We start from the raw sequence: 16,154 nt of genomic DNA, 5'->3' as shown, positions 1-16,154 counted from the left end.
TAGAGGCTCTGGGTAGGGTGTCCCTACTTTTCCTCTGTTTTCTCCATTTTCAAAGCCTGGGACATCAGGCCTGCCCGGCTTTTCTCAGGCTACCATTTGTTTGGTTCTCTTCCTCCTGCTTCCCACTTCCCCTTTTAAGGTCAGATTAACGGAGCTGGTTGCCAACTGGAGTCAGCAGGCACAGCTATCTGACATTTTCTACCTGGGACCGGTTCCTTAGCTGCAAGGCGCCTGTCTTCAGGAGTGAAATGCTGACATCAACCTCCTCCCTCTCCAAACTATTCGACTTTGCCCTTCGCCTAGTAGTGGCCCCTTCAGCAAGAAAGAGACCATTAAGAGATGATAAGTGCGGCTGTTTATACAGAGACAATCTTCCTACGCAGGATTCCCATTCAGTATTTCACTGTGGACGCAGCCAAACTGGAGATGCGACTCCTTTTAAAGGCGCGGGTACAGCCCGACCCACGTGCTTGACCGGTTCACACTACCCAGGTGCACCGCCCCAAGTAGCTGCGCGTGCGCATCTCTGAGCAAGAACACACGGCGTAACTCGACGAAACTGGCGTAATGATTGGCTGGTGGAAAACGCCGTTTCAGATCTCGCCTTAGTGTGAGGCCCGGAACCCGCTGAAGAGGGGGTCGGGCTTCGATTCCAGTCCATCCGGGGCGGGGCCGGAGGGGCGGTCTCGCGGGAGAACAGTTTCGCGGGCGCGGGCGCGGGCGCGGGCGCGGGCGCGACGCGAGTTTCCGGGATCCTCCGGGGTTCTAGAAGTCAAATTGTTAGGGGCTGAGGTCGCAGGTTTTCCCCGGGAGAAATCTGAGCGGGCTCCCTTGCGGGGAGCTTAGTGCGGCGCCGCGCTGGCCCGTAGAGGTTAAGCCTGTGGAGTGGGGTCGGCTTCCGGCGTTCTCACCCACCGGCGCCAGGAGGCTGACCCATCCCTGTGCTGAGTCCGAGGGTCAGAATGGCGCCCGTATCTGTTTCGAGAGTATCCCCAGGTGGCTGATGCTTGGCCGAGGTTGAAGCCCAGTCCTCTCTTCTACGCTCCGCGGAGCCCGAGCGCATCAGTGCCCGGGGTAACCCCGGGGTTGGCCAGTGCAGGAGGGTCGTCAGCTTTGCAAGACTAGATTTTGTCGGATCCCACGCAGATCTGGGATTGGAGAACTGATGCGGGCCTAACGTAAACTAGACGCCAAGTGACATACAAGGGCGGGCACTGCCTCTACGCAGGCGTCCACTCTGGACGTGAGATTGGCGTTTGCTTGGGGAGCAGGACGGGAGGCCGGACGCAGTTCGGATGTTTGTGAGCACTGGTCCCGCAAGATTCCGAGCGATGAGCTTGCTTTCTCTGTTGGAAAAGACGGACTGGATTCTTAACTGCGCCCAAAAAAGTCATCCCAATGTAGTTCTTAAGATATTCAGAACTCTGAACTTCACCAAATATCTGGGCTTCTTTTATAAAAAGTTTCTTAGGGGGACTAATTGATGACAGATCATCTATTGAACTTTATTCATTAACAGTATTATTGACATGTAGTTTACATACTATAAAATTCTGTTTTAAGTGTACAGTTCATGAATTGAGCATATTTAATATGCAACAATCACCATATTGGAATTGGAAAAAATCTTGGAGATACGTGCTTTGCAAAGATTATGTCCCAATTTGTGGCTGTCTTTACATTTTATCTGTTTCTCACCGAGCAGTTTTTTAAAAAATGATACATCATTTTTAAAGAACAGTTTAAGTTTCACGGCAAAATTAGTCCAGACGGGGAAGGTACAGATATTTCCCATATAGCCCCTGCCCCACACATGCACGGACTCTCCCATTATCAACATCCGTCATCAGAGTGGCACATTTGTGACAACTGATGAATCTATATTGACACATCATAATCAACCAAAGTCCATAGTTTGTATTACAGTTAACCCTTGGCATTGTACATAGTGCATAAGTTTTTAATTTTAATGAAGTCCAATTTATCAATTTTTTCTTTGCTGAATTATGCTTTTGGTGTTGTATTTAGTCATCTCTAAACTTAAGGTCACCTAGATTTTCTCTTATGTTATCTTCTAGGAATTTTAGAATTTTGTGTTTTACGTTTAGGTCTGTGATCCATTTTGAGTTAATATTTATGAAAAGTCTAAGGTCTGTTTGTATAGTCTTTTTTTTTTTTTTGCATGTGGATATCCAGTTGTTCCAGCACTATGTGTTGGAAAGACTATCCTTTTTCCATTGAGTTGCATTTGTGTTTTTTTGTACAAGATCAATTAATTGACTATATTTGCATTGATCTATTTCTGGGTTCTCTATTCTGTTCCTTTGATTTATGTGTTCATTCTTTCACCCCTACCATACTGTTTTGATTGCTGTAGCTTTATGGTAAATCTTGAAGTTGGTTAGTATCAGTCTTCCAACTTTCTTCTTCGATACTGTGTTGCCTATTCTAGGTCTTTTTCCTTTTCATGTAAGCTTCAGAATCAGTTTGCTGATATTCATAAAAATAACTTGCTGGGATTTTTAATTGGGATTGTGTTGAATCTATAGACCAAGATGGGAAGAACTGACATCTTAGCAGTAGTGAGTGAGTCTTCCTATCCATGAACATTGAATATCTCTCCATTTATTTAGATCTTTGATTTTTTTCATCCAAGATTTTTAGTTTTCCTCATATTTAGTTTTGTGCATATTTTGATAGATTTACACCTAAGTATTTCACGTTGGTGCTAATTTAAATGGCATTATATTTCTAATTTAAATTTCTGATTATTCATTACTGGTATATAGGAAACCAACTGATATTTGTATATTAACCTTGTATCCTACAATGTTGCTATAATTATTAATTTCAGTAGTTTTTGTTGATTCTTTGGGATTATATAGATAATTACATCAGATGTGAACAAAGAGTTTTATTCCTTCCTTTCCAATCTGTGTTCATTTTAGTTCCTTTTCTTGCTTTATTGCACTGGCTAGATTTTCTAGCATTGTGTTGCATAAGAATGATGAGCACAGACATCTTCACAATCTCAGAGGGGAAGAATTCAGTTTTTCACCATTAAATATAATGTTAGATGTAGGATTTTGTAGATACTTTTTATCAAGTTGAGAAAGTTTTCCTGGATTCTTATTTTTCCGAGTTTTTATCATGAGTAGGTGTTGAATTGCCAAATGTTTTTTTCTGTGTCTATTGATAGGATCATATATTTTTTATTTTCTAGCCTGTTGATATAATGGGTTACACTGATTTTTGAATGTTGAACTAGCCTTGCATCCCTGGAATTAAACCCACTTGGTCATGGTATATAATTCTTTTTATACGTTGCTGAATATGATTTTCTAATATTTTGAAGGATTTCTGTGTATATTTATAAGGTATGTTAGTCTGTAGTTTTCTTTTTTGTGTTATCTTTCTGGTTTTGGTATCACAGTAATACCAGCTTCATAAAATGAATTGGGTCAAATCATTGTGTTGTACATCTAAAATAATGGTATGTGCCAATTATATCTCAATTTTTAAAAATACATTGAAAAATAATTTAAAACATGAATTGGGAAGTGTTCTTTCCTTTTCTACTTTTGGAAGATATTGTGTGGAATTGGTGTTAACTCTTGTTTAAATATTTGGTAGAATTCTCCAGTGAAATCATGTGGATCTGGAGATTTTTTGGGGGGAGGGAATTAAATTATAAATTCAATTTCCCTAATAGTTATAAGGCAATTAAGATTATTTAATATTGAATGAATTGTGGTAATTTCTGTTTTTCAATGAATTCATCCATTTCTTCTAAATTGCCAAGTTTATGTGTGTGAAGTTGTTTGTAATTGCTATAGTCTAAATGTTTATTTTCTCCCTCTCCAACCCCCCCAAAAATGCATAAGTTAAAATCCTAATGCCCAGTGGTATTGGGAGGTGGGGCCTTTGGGAGATGATTAGGTCATAAGGGAAGAGTCCCCGCGAATGGGATTAGCACCTGTATGAAAGGCCGCAGAGATACCTTGCCTTCTTCCACCATGTGAGAACAAAGTCTGGACTTCCCAGTCTTCAGAACTGTGAAAAATCAATTTGTGTTGCCATCCAGACTGGTATGTTGTAATAGCAACCTGAACAGACTAAGACAGTTATATGCCCTTATTATGTTTGGACGTGGGCATTTCTGGGCAGCTGACTTCTGTTCTAAGTCTAGGGTACATGAGGCATAAAAGAAAACCTTTGTTTTTCTGCAGGTCTCAAAGTCCCTCGCTGGTCTGCTTTCTTTCCACTTTTCAGAGTCTTTTTATATTTGTTTTGTATACAGTATCCAGGGTTTTAGCAGTTGTACTTAGCAGGAGGAATAGGGAAAAGTATACCTACTCTGTTTTCCCAGAAGTGCACATTCCCATTTTCCGTTTTTGATATTATTGTGTGGCTTATGTCTTGTGGCCAAATCGTTTTTTGACGGGATAAAGTATCACTATTACTATGAGATCATTGTTGTCCATTTGGTAAATCTTTATCACATTCGGGGCTTGGTGAATACAACTTTTGAATATGTAGAAATGTTTTAAGTATTGACTTAGAGCAGACTACTTCTATAACAGCAAAAAATTTGCCCTAATTTCATTTATGAGTAGGTATTTGTACATAAAAGTTTATTTGACAAGTAAAATATGGTAGTTTAATTCTTCAAAGGCAGTTTAAAGACAGACCTGCTTTTGGATGATTGCAGGTATTTCAACCTTGTGTTTGATTACACAGACAAATGAATAAGTAGGAAAACAATGCAAGCAAGGTGTATAAATGTGCATTCAAATAATGACTTTAGTAATTAAATTATGCCTTCAACTTTTTCTGACAAGAATGCCACATCAATTTCTCATAGATAAGTTGACTGGTCCAGTAATCTGAAATAAATGATCAGAGATTGTGAGTTTACATTTCAAAATCTTTTCAGTTTAGTCAGAGGGAGTGACCATATCACACAAACACTTCTATGGAATAAATATGGCTATTCTGACCAAGTAAAAGTCCATATGCTATTTTTTTCCTAATAATTTCCTCCTGTGTTTACATAGCTTTATAGCAGTGTTTTCACAATGTATTGTCCTACACCTAGAAGTGGCTCATGTTTCACAGCACAAGGGTGAGACTTCTTCATTCATGTTATCATCATGCAATAGCTGGTAGAGAATGTAGGAGCTGGGGGGAAAGTGTGGGCTCTTAACATGTGAAGCAAAATCATTCCACTAGCTGGGAATCAAGCAGGAGGTTTTGAAATGTCAAGAGGCCCAAATATGAATTTAAGTTAGAGTTTTATAAAGTAATATAAATTCTCCTCTTACTGCATTTTAATATAATTTTATTTAGTATCCCTTAACACATTCTAACCCAATAGTGCTGCTCCATAATTATTTTAAAATCAATCCCTAAGTCAATGTCCTTTCTTTGTAATTTTAGCATCCTCCAGTCTCCTAAGCACAGTTGCAAGTTGAAAAGGTTTTGGAGAACTGTGAGCAAAGATCTAATACAAAAAAAATTGCTTCATTTTACAGGGAAGTGCATACTAGGTAATTGACAGAGAATGACCAGGAACATGGACCTAGGAATAGGTAAGACGGATTGAATTGTTAAGTATTTTGAATGCACTGTAAATGAGACTTTGAAATCAATATGCAATTTTTGTTGCATCTAATAAGGACTTTTAAGGCTAGAGAAGACAGGACAATGTAATACTGCTTTGTTTAGCCCTAAAGCAAATGGAAATCTTGTATGTTAAAGTTCACCAGAATCTCTTGAAAAAGGCAAACTGCACTTTCATATAATTTTTCCTTTAGAATAGGATGTTTATAATTGTATATTAAATACTATTGCAATACACATGGTACTAATTTTCATCTTGGAACATCTTATTGTCTTTTTATTGTTGTTTTGAGATTTCAGTGGGTTTTCCATAACAGCTTTTGGCTGGAAGCAAATTTACTGAAGTTACTCCATCCTTTATTATACTGCATTCAAATGCAGGAATTTTAAAGCAGCCCTGACTAGATCTCAAGGAATTGGTATCCTAAATGTAGCAGATGCTTTTGGTTCCTTACCTGACAGCCATTTCCATTTTCTTTGATGCTAGAGTCGCAGATTGGTTAGTACTGTGCTCAGAGAGAGAAATCATGGACAAGCTAGTTGAGGTGGCCCTTTCCCTTAGGTAATGATTGCTTTAGAGGTGTGATTATGAACCATTTGGGCCAAGCAGACATTAGACATATGCAGGAGGAACTTCTGGGAAAGCTTTCTTTGCTCTCAAAAAAAGACGCAGGGAGAAGATAATTCTCGTTTCTACTGAGTATCCTGCCTGAATGTGACCCTTGAACTGCTACAGCTGTCTAGAAGCATGGATGAGCTGACCTGAGGGTGAAATGGGTCACATCCAGGACGGCAGAGCAGCAGGAGGTGGAAAGGAAAGACTCAATGATGCTGCTGAGCTTCTGAATTTGAATGAAAGATGGAACTGCCCTACACCCAGACTTGTTAAGTGAGATGTTTCATTCCCCTCTGTTTAGGCCACTTGAGTAAGATTCTCTGTTACTTGCAACTGAAAAGGTCCTGTTAAAATAATAATATACCACAGCGTCCTTGTCTTATGTAAACACCTCCCACTTAGATACCATACTCTTTTAAACAGCAATGGATATCACTTATGGGTGCTCTCTTTGTGTTCCTTAGGGAGTCTAGAAACACCAGATAATTCCACATGCATGCTATTGTGGTGATAGAAAGAAGAATTTGGCAATAATGCCTACCATTTAGTGAACACCTACTGTATATCAAGCACTGTATGCTTTAGGTATACTATATCAGTTAATTCTCACAAAATGCCTAGGTATATTCCCCCTGCTTTTTTTTTTTTTTTTTTTAAATAAGGGAACAGGCTCAAGAAGATAACCACTTTTCCAATGTGAAAAAGTAGGAAGAGGTTGACAAGGACTGAACTGAAGTCTCTTTATAATAAAACTTGTGCTCCTAATGTTGCTGATTTCCTTTTCTTGATCATGATGTACTAGTCATTAAGGATAAAAAGAGATAAAGTCAAAATTGCTTTGTAGTTTTAACAAGTCCTCAGGAGTTTCTAACCAGCAGAAAAAAAGTCCATGATAAAGGACAATAGAAAGTAGGCATCTAAGGATGTGATTGCTGTTGTTTCCAAATGATTGTGATGGTGAGGAGAGATGGTTGTGATGGGAAAAGTCACATGGAGTGATGCTTAAAGGGCCTGAGTCTGAGCCAGCCTGCCTGGGTTGTACCGCTGAGTGCTTTCACAGTGCACGTGCCATCAGGTTGGAGAACCAGGAGTCCATAGAATCATGGTGTTGCTGCAGGTTTTAAGGATACAAAGTAGGAGGGGAGAATCATGTGGAGGGAGACTTCTTAATTGACTTTTTTCCTTTAAATAGAGCAAAGGGAGTTATAGGGTGGTGGGGTAAGGGAAAGGTGCATAATTTAATATAATATTCTAGATCTACATGAAACTGAACCCAGGTTTCATGACAGCATATGTTTGGGCCTTAGGGGATGATCTAGCGAAGACTTCCATTCAGGATGCTTTCTAAGAGATAAATAGACTCTCTCAGCCCACAAATTCCATGAAATAGACTAATTAATTCTCTCTTCAATGTCTTTCAGGATGACAATGTCAAGCACCCTCGTTTCATTCAAATTTCTGTTCGAGGTTCTGAAACAAATATCGAACCGTGATACGCCAGGAATATCTGAATAGTGATATGTTTCCTAATGTTGCCCATTTCTACCTTTATCTCCAGAAAATACACTGAGAATGGAAGTAGACTTGCAGATTCTAGCAATAGTACCAAAAGACCAACAGGATCCGAAACAGATCAGAAAGGAGTTGGAAGTGAAATGAACTGGTCAAGGACAGAAGTGGACCACAGCCCCCACTATTTTCCTCAAGTAGAGGTCAGGTTTAACGTGTCCCCTGAAAAAGATGAAATTCCGGCTGTGGACTGCAGCTTCAGCCTGTGCCTCAGAGTTCTAGAGCTCTGCCTAAATTCCTGCCCGATGGATTTCAGACTTGCCCGGCCAGCGCCCACAATCCATCAGCCAATTCCTCGCAATAAATCTCTTAACCCGTTCGATGTGATGGTAGAATATAGTCCAATGAATAGTTCCATCAGCATTCGAGTTTACCCTACAAGCTCAAAAAAACTTTTCCCTCTATTGCGGAGTTCAAGTATATTCTCAGGCACTGGAATCCAGCGCCAGAAGTCGGTGAGTGCTGGGGTCGGCAACGTGCGACAACAGGGAACACCGAGGTTTACGTTCCCACTGCACCTTTGTGCCCTGCCTTTCGGGCTCCGGAGCCCAGTGGCTGGTGTGGTTCTGCAGTTCTTACGAAAGATTGGAGTTTCTTCTTCATTAAATTAATTTTCTCTGCTGCTTATTAGGTAAGTTTTTATTTTATGTGTATTTCATAGCATGCTGAAGTAATAATACACCCCATTATCGAAAGATACACGCGTGTGTACAGTTCAATGGCAGTAGTAACAAAGTGTCTCATACACGAAATATTTTTTCCTCCAAGTTAAGAAATGAGTGGAGTGATGAGAAAAAGAAAAATTGATGATGAAGAAATAGAAAGGGCCTGGCAAGAAGAGCGAAATTGACTGAAGACGATGATAAGAAGGAGGAAGCAGAAGAGGACATTGACGATGTAATATCAGTTAAACCATCTCAGTCTACAAGCAGAGCGTCACATTCCTGGGCATCTTGGCGTAAGATTGGAAACGTGAAAGATACTTCTTTACCTGAATTAGACGCTATTCTAGACTTTACCGGAAAACACAGTGTTCTTGGTTTCCACAATTTAGAACCATATGGATGTTTTACCAAATTTTTTCCTTTGTCTATTTTTGAGTTTGTTGCCAATGAAACAAACAGATATGCTGAAAGCATGCTATCTCGGATTGAAAAACTCATCTAGGTCTGGGTTTGACAAGTGGCAAGGTGTTACTGACCAAATTATGAAGGCGTGTGTAACTGTTGAAATTGCAATGGTGTGGGTACTCAAGCCAACGTTAGAATCATACTTTCAGGATACCTGTTGGTTGACTCAAACTCCTGGTTTCAACACTGTTTTTACAAAGGATGAGTATCAACTAATTAGGTCCTTCCTTCATTTTTCCAAGAGTGATGATGAATCATCAAAGACTGATCGGCTTGCAAAAATCAGGCCCGTAATAGATTTTGTGAAGGATACATACATTTCCGCCTATAATAGCAATAAGGAATTGTGTGTGGGTGAGTCCATGTTGAAACTCAAGAGGTGTCTATTTTTCACAGTATCTTTCCAGTAAACCAAGTACAAAGTGGTGCATAAAGATTTGGTCACTCTGTGAGTCACCAACAGGATTTCTGTTGCAGTTTGATGTATATACAGGCAAAGATTCATCTCAAGATAGTAAAGCTGGGTTGGGAGCAAGGGTGATATGCAGCTTGATGATGGATTTGAAGGCAAGGGACATGTAGTTTGTACAGACAATTTTTGTTCAAGTATAGAATTTTTGAGAGTCTAAGATTGAAAAAAATTGGAGCATCAGTGCATGCCAGTAGGAGAGAACTACCTGCAGATATGAGGATTTGCAAGCTGCAATGTGGTGACCTCCCGGTGATGTGGGAAAATCATGACCGAACAATGCTTGCTTGCACTTGCTAGGATACAGGGAGAGTTAACATGATCTCCACTGTTGGGAAAGGTGGTGTCAGTGAAGTGCATGTAAGATCAAAAAAGGGAATGAGAACTGTGTTGAAACCAAATATGCAAATTCTGTACAATGCATTTATGGGTGGAGTTGATTGTTTTGATCAACTCTGTGCCACGTGTCCTTTTGATAGGAAGTCTATGAGGTGGTATCAAACCATATGGCAATTTCTCATTGAAATGGCTCTAGTAAAAGGCTATATATGTTACAACATTCAAAACCCTATCAATAACTTGACCCAGTGGAAATTCAGGGAAAAAGATATAGAAGGCTTATAGGATGGATTTTCAAGGAAAGATGGAACTAAGAGGGGTTGCAGGATGTCTGCACCAAAAGAAATTAGGCTGACAGAGTGCCATTTTCCTAGGCAATTTGAGGACAAGAAAAAGAAGCCTAGTTGCTGCATGTGCAGCATTATGCCCTCACAATGTGCAAAAAAGGGGAACGGTGTTTGCAAATGAAAACAAACCACGTATTACTGTGCTATGTGTCCTGGAAATCTAGCAATGTGTGTTGTTCCTTGTTTTGAGAATTATCACTCAAAAATAAAACATAAAAAATCCTGTCAGTGTTCCAGAAAGGAAGTTTAGGAAAGCAGATGTACATTTTTCTATATTTATTTGTGTGTTTTTCATGACTGAATAACAATAGGAAAATTTTCTACATAAAAATGTCATTTATATACAAAGCAGCTCAAATTGTTATTAAATGCATAAAAGAGTCAAAATATCAACTTTTTGTTTTTTGTGGATTTCTGACACATTTTGAAAACAACACTTGAAATAAATTAACTGCAGTGAAAGAGTTTATATCTCCTGGTTCTGATTCTCTGCTTGAACCCTGACTGATACATAGTGAGGAAGAGAAACTCTTAAAAGCAGCCAGAGAAGAAACATGCACAGAGAATGAAAATCAGGATGATAGCAGATTTCTAAATAAAACATGTGAGAAGATAGTGGAACAAATCTTTAAAAAAAAAAAAAAAAAAGTCAACAGAAATTATATAACCAGTACAAATATCTTTCAAAAATGAAGGGGAAACAAATATTTCCAGACATACAAAAGCGGAAAGAATTAATCACCAGCAGATCTGCACTACAAGAAATATAAGTGGATTTATGTGGGGACAGAGCCCCCAAAGAGCAGTTTCCAGGCTCTCGGCCTCATACGGAGGGGTGCTGGCTCGGGTGGTAGATGGCTGTCAGCTGTGGCTGGTTGGCCGTCAGCTGTAACCATTGAGCCATTGGCCACTAATATAACTGCTGCAGCTACGGAGGAGAGTAGAGGAGCAGAGTCGAGGAGAGTGGAGGAGAGTCGTCAGTCGGTTGGCAGAAAAGCAGACAGCAGGGCGCACGTCCAGTGAACCCAGCCTCCAGTGAGACCGTAGTGGTATGACTTCCCTACCTATGGCTCCGTGGGTGTTCCTTTTGGGCCTGGCCACATCCTGCATTCTTATGTGGGGAGCGGGAGCAGAGAACCTGCAGGCTGCCCTGCATGACACCTGTGTTCTTGTGCAGGGAGCGGGAGCAGAGACCTCGCATGACTCCCCGCACGACAATTTATTTTAATTTTTAGAGTAGTTTTAGGTTTACAGAAATATTAAAGAAAGTACAGAGAATTCCCTCATACCTTCTCCCCTACCCCACAGTTTCTCCCCTTGCTAACATCTTGCGTTAGTGTGGTACATTCATTATCATTGATAAACCAATACTGATATATTATTTACTAAAGTCCACACTTTACATGAGGGAACTGGGATGGGGATGACTGGGAGCTGGGGTAGAGGGAAGAGGACATGAGAAGGAGAAAGTCTAACTGCCCTGTGGGGACAGAGCCCCAGAGAGCAGTTTTCAGGTTCTCGACCTCACGTGGAAGGGTGCTGGCTTGGTTATTAGATGGCCATCACCTGTGACTGATTGGCCATCAGCTGTAACCAGTTAGCCATTGGCCACTAATATAACTGCCGTGGTTACGCTGGCAGGGGGGTTGGTTGGTTGGCAGAGAAGCAGATGGCAGATTGCGAATCGTGTGGCTCTTGCTTCCTGTGTCCCCAACCCAGCTGCCAGCAAGAATATAGTGGTATGAACCCCTTTCTATGGCTCCGTGGGTGTTCCTTTTTGGTCTCACCATATCCTGTGTTCTTATGTGGGGGGCGGGACTAGAGACCCCGCATGACATGCCCTTTTTGCTGTTTTGCCTAGGGCTGAAAGGAAGGGGAATATTTAAGAAGGCAAGTTTTGGCAGTGAAAGGGAGCTAGGTTTCCTACTGGACAGCTTGGAGAGGACCCCATGCCGATACTGAAAACATGAGCTTCAGAATCAGACAGATGGGCTCAAATCCATCTGACAGTTTTCAGCTATCTGAAAAATTAGGCAAACTGATTAACCTGCTTGAGTCTCAGTCTTCTCATCTATAAATACTAGTAGCAGAATAAAGAGCACCTATCTTGTAGGATTATTGTGGGGACCAATGAGGTGTCATTCATGAAGTACTTGGTAATGTGCCTAGCACACTGTAAGTAAATTCCAGCTATTGGATAATTTACTCTCCTCCCCAGACCAAGAACAAGTCATCTGAATAATGACTCCATAAATCGTCTTTAACCTTGACTCAACTAAGACTATTCCTCTTCTTACCCTGAGGCATTCTGACCCTAGAAAACAGGTCTTTGAAGCAGGGAAATTACTGAAAAGGGCTCTGACTCTACCTTGCTCTAGTCTAGACCTCCTCGAATCCTACCCCCACATTGTCACCAGAATATTTATTATGTGAATCTACTTCTTATTCTCCTGCTAAAGTCTTTGAATGGCTTGTTGCCTGCAGTGTTACGTGAAAGCTCTTTAGGTTGGCAGAGAAGGTCGTCCCTGACCTGACCTTAGTGACCTTTCCTGTTTCCATGCCCCCTCCCCGCCCAGTTAGGGTAGGAGCCTCTTCTCCATGTTTGCAAGTGTTGTCCCAGCGCCGATCACATGGTGGTGTTAGAGTGTGGGAATTCCCTCGGAGTAACTAAACGCAGGACCTGCCTCATTCCTTTCTGTCTTGTTAGTTTTCAATGTTTATTTATTTATTTTTTTGATTAGGAAATACCCTCACATGGTTCACAATTATATAAAAGAAACACAGTGAAAGCTCTCTCCTAGCTCTACTTTCCAGATACTGTTTCCCTTCTAGGAGGGAACCAACTAATGTTAATAGTTTTTTTTGTGTATCTTTTTGAAAATATTTTGTGTGTATGTATTCTTTCTTCCCCCTTTATAAACAAATGGTAGCATATTATATCAGCTTATACTCCTAAATCAGAATATAAGTATATCTTAGTATGTCTTGGCAATGGTTCTATCGCAATATAAATTTAGTTCTCTTTTTATTTTTTGGCCATTGCATGGTGTTATTCATATCTTTATACCTTATCATCTGGCACACAGTTGAGTAAATAATAAATATTGAATGAGTGAAAACAAAAGCACACTTTTGTGCTGCTCTTGGAAATTAGCCAAATAAGCTACTATATATTGTTTCAACACATGTTACACACATCACACATAATATAAATCATACAAAGTGTGACTTAACAAATTGAAATCTGACTTGTCTTATTCTTTCCCATCCATTAGAGGGAGACATGAACCTGTTGTGTAAAGCCAACACTTAGATTCGCTCTAACCAGGAAATCTGAACCAAAAGAAGCAGGTGGTCCTTTACAGAGTTTGAGCCCTTAATAATTAATCCAGGACTGGAGGTTTTAGGGATGATGAAGGAAGTTAATTGCAGGAGGAGAAAGCACCTGGACTAGGAGTGCGGCTGCAGGTTAACTCAGACACTAACAGCAAGACTGATTAATTACCTTTGCTCGGTGGTGTGCTGGTAAACCAGCTCTTAAAAAAAAGTCCTGCTTTCTATGTAGTGTCATGGATTCCCTAGAGAAAAGACAATATTCAAAGTGAGCCACGCACCAAAAACCAGAGAACATCCAGAAAGTGTTCATGTTAATGCACGTCCTGGGCTGTTCTGAAGGAAACGGACCTGAGCACCCCTGAGCTCCTCTCTGGCCGAGAGAAATCTTAGTGGAACTACTCACAGTGGCCAATTTTAAGCTCCAGCTGATTTAACTGAATTGCAAATTCCTTGGATATTTAACAGCTCTCCTGAGCCATTGCGGAGACTTATTGGGCCTTAGTTACCTTCTCTGTAAAATGGGAATGATAAGTCACCCATTTTGCAGATTCGATCCTATAGTGGACACATAAGCACTTTGAATCCTTTAAAGCAATGTTTCCCAAACTTCTATGATCATAAAATCACCCAGTGTCTTGTGGAAAATGCACATTTCCAGGACCTGCCCTAGAGCTCCTGGCTCAGAGCCAGTTGGGAGGAGGGGCCTGGGAATCTGAATTTTAAAAGAGTCACCCAGGTGACTCCCATCAAGGAATGTGGGAAAACACTACTCTAAATTAGTCTTACAATTGGGCCATATGTCAGTGGGTCTTTCTCTGACTCCTTTAATAATTGAGCCTGCCTGAAGATCTGTATATAGACTTCTAGGGGTAACTCCAGGCAAGGCCTTTAACTTCCCTACTACCGCCTCTACCCTCACAGCCCAAATATCTCTAACTAGGAAACCTGATCCTTGCCCTCTCCTAGGCCATGTCTTCCCTACACCTGTGAAGCCTTCTGTTCCAAGGACTTCTGGGTTGTTTTAAAGCTACCACTTACTGAGAATTTAACAGGTGTCAGGCATGTTACAACTCATCCTTTCTTTTCATCCTCACAGTCATCGTATGAATTAGATTCTTATGCTTTTTCCCTTCTGCAGAGGAAGATCAAAGAAGCCAGGAAAGTGTTTGAGGGCATACAACTGGTAAGTGGTTGGCCTGAAAAACCCAACCCAGGCTCTATGGACTCCAAGCCTGAACTCCATCCTGCTGTGGGCCCTTCGGGCCTGCCTGCTCTGATGCTTTCGTGTTCTCCATCCTATCTGTAGAAGCCCTGTGCCCTGGGTGCAGCTTCCAGAGGCCACCGAGTGGAAGAATGAAGGATTCTGAGGGAAGGATACAAAGCTGGGCCTGGGCACCAGCAGCACTCACAGGAGACTCCAGGAGAGATCAGCAGAGGTAAGGAGCCGTATCTTACTGTAACTCTCTCTAAGAGGAACCCAAACCTGCAGGGAAGCGACTTCTTGTCCTCTGAATGTCCACCAACCTCCCCATCTCCACCGCTCATTTGTCACTTATCATTTGTGACGGGCATTGTAGATCATTTCTTAGGCATTTGTCTTCTCTGCTCAATTAGAATATAAAGCCTGCGGGAGACCAATAGTTCAGAGAGAATGGGCACTAGAGTGAAACAGATCTGGTTTGAACCTTTTGCTACTGTGCGATGTAGGGTGTCACTTAAACTTTCTGAGCCCTAGTCTTCGCATTTGTTAAATGGGAACATAAACAGTACCTTGTGAGATTGTTTTGAGGATTCGATGGAACAGTGCAGATAAAGGGTTTAGAAGCAATTGCTGAATGCATGCTAGGCCATCTCCTCCTTATCGTCTGAGGGAACACCTTCATATTGTGTCTGAGGCAGGGACTGAAAGCATATTGTTTTTCAGCATTAAGGAGGCATTCTCACAAGGAGATAAATGCATGAGGGCAAGAAGCATTCTCAAAGAAGAGTGTTTTATGAAAGAGCAAATGTAATGTCACGTGTCAGAATAATTTTAAGGTGAAAATAACTAAAGAAGTCAATAATTTTCTCTCTTGAATGATATTTTAGCCTGAGGTAGGGTGAGAAAGGTAGCAGGAGGGATGGGGTCAGGCTGACACAAACCTACGGATACTAGCAGTGGCAACACGGCAAACACTTAGGGACCCCAGTGCTCCCCAGGAACACAGGAAATCAGTCTCCTTTGGGGAGGCAAGTATGGATCTACATAGTGAGTCAGATGACCTGACCCGGGTTCCTCCTGGGGTAAATCTGAAGAGCTCTCTTAAGTTTCCTTAACTGTAAAGTGGAGATGAAATCATCACAGAATTGGTATAAAAATGAATCATGACATGACCACGTAAGTGCTTTAACTGTAGAAGCCAATGTTATCCTAGGGTGGCCGTTCTCTTAGCAAGGAATCATGAGGAGCGATTGGTGAGCAAAACTGCCTGGACACATAGGAAAAAAAATGTAGAGATGTAAAAAGAAGAGTGAAAAGAGGAGGATGCCCGGAGCCTAGTACATTGGACATCACTGGTGAGCCCTCTGAAGCTGTATGAACTACTTGGAGTAGTTCAGTTCCTAGCTGTAATTCCCAGCAAAGGAAGGGACTAAATAATGGAGAAGACCATTCCTTTCTCTGGTTAGGCTCATCAGATTGAGGAATAACGTACGTGAAAGAAGCGCCTTTTCTCTGTGCACAAAAG

The 16,154-nt window shown here is 41.1% G+C and overlaps 1 long non-coding RNA gene across 7 annotated transcripts; it reads left to right on the top strand.

Annotated features, from left to right (window-relative positions):
- Window positions 1–651: 651 nt before the first annotated feature.
- Window positions 652–10,561, top strand: LOC109448396 (uncharacterized). Of its 7 annotated transcripts, none has more exons than XR_012494639.2 (4): window positions 655–5,125; window positions 5,535–5,591; window positions 6,290–6,506; window positions 7,660–10,561. It is a non-coding gene; the product is annotated as an uncharacterized LOC109448396 (long non-coding RNA). The 7 variants fall into 7 exon arrangements; XR_012494642.2 differs by having other exon boundaries at window positions 657–4,088; XR_012494640.2 differs by having other exon boundaries at window positions 655–5,591; window positions 6,359–6,506.
- Window positions 10,562–16,154: the final 5,593 nt, after the last annotated feature.

Source organism: Rhinolophus sinicus, chromosome 3 (assembly GCF_057876585.1).
Source record: "Rhinolophus sinicus isolate RSI-liver-muscle chromosome 3, RSI-T2T, whole genome shotgun sequence".
Classification (NCBI taxonomy): Eukaryota; Metazoa; Chordata; class Mammalia; order Chiroptera; family Rhinolophidae; genus Rhinolophus; species Rhinolophus sinicus.
Note: the sequence above shows the minus strand (reverse complement) of the source record. Positions and strands in the feature narration are given on the sequence as shown.